Source organism: Montipora capricornis, chromosome 1, assembly GCF_036669925.1.
Source record: "Montipora capricornis isolate CH-2021 chromosome 1, ASM3666992v2, whole genome shotgun sequence".
NCBI classification, from domain to species: Eukaryota; Metazoa; Cnidaria; class Anthozoa; order Scleractinia; family Acroporidae; genus Montipora; species Montipora capricornis.
Window position 1 is genome coordinate 15,477,806 of NC_090883.1, and position 725 is coordinate 15,478,530.

Below are 725 nucleotides of genomic sequence, written 5' to 3' on the forward strand. Positions count from 1 at the left end.
ATTTTTTAACATTTTCTAGATCATGGTTAAGACTTGATTCTATGTCGCCTGTATTGTCACCCGCATATGTTAGGTGGGTGTCATCTGCGTACATCCATGGCACACAATTCGTTAGACAATTTGGCAGATCATTGATATATAGCAAAAACAACAATGGACCCAAAATAGTCCCTTGAGGGACGCCGGAACTTAGTGAGCAAGTTTTAGAAAGTGATCCATTAATGGAACACTTTTGAGTGCGGTTGTCCAAATAGGACTTAAACCAGTTGCAAGAAATGCCATGTATGCCGTAATTATTTAATTTAGATAAAAGGATCTCGTGATTAACCGTATCAAAAGCTTTTTTTAGGTCTAGGAAAACAACAGCGTTTATTTTTCCTCGGTCAATGTTATAAGCCCAAGTATCCGTAGCCCCAAGTAGAGCCGTAACGGTGGAATGAATAGAGCGAAAACCAGATTTGCATTTACATATTACGTTATGCTTTGTTAGGTAAGCATATAATTGGTTATAAACTATTCTTTCAAACACTTTGGCTATAACCGGGATAACGGAAATTGGGCGGTAATTGTTTAGGTCATCACGTTCCCCTTGTTTGAATAGTGGAGTGACCCGTGCACACTTCCAGTCGTCTGGGAACACACCTACATTTAATGACTCATTGAAAATATAGCACAGCGGTTTGCAAATAAGATCCGCGCATTCACGAATAAGTCGAGAAGAAATT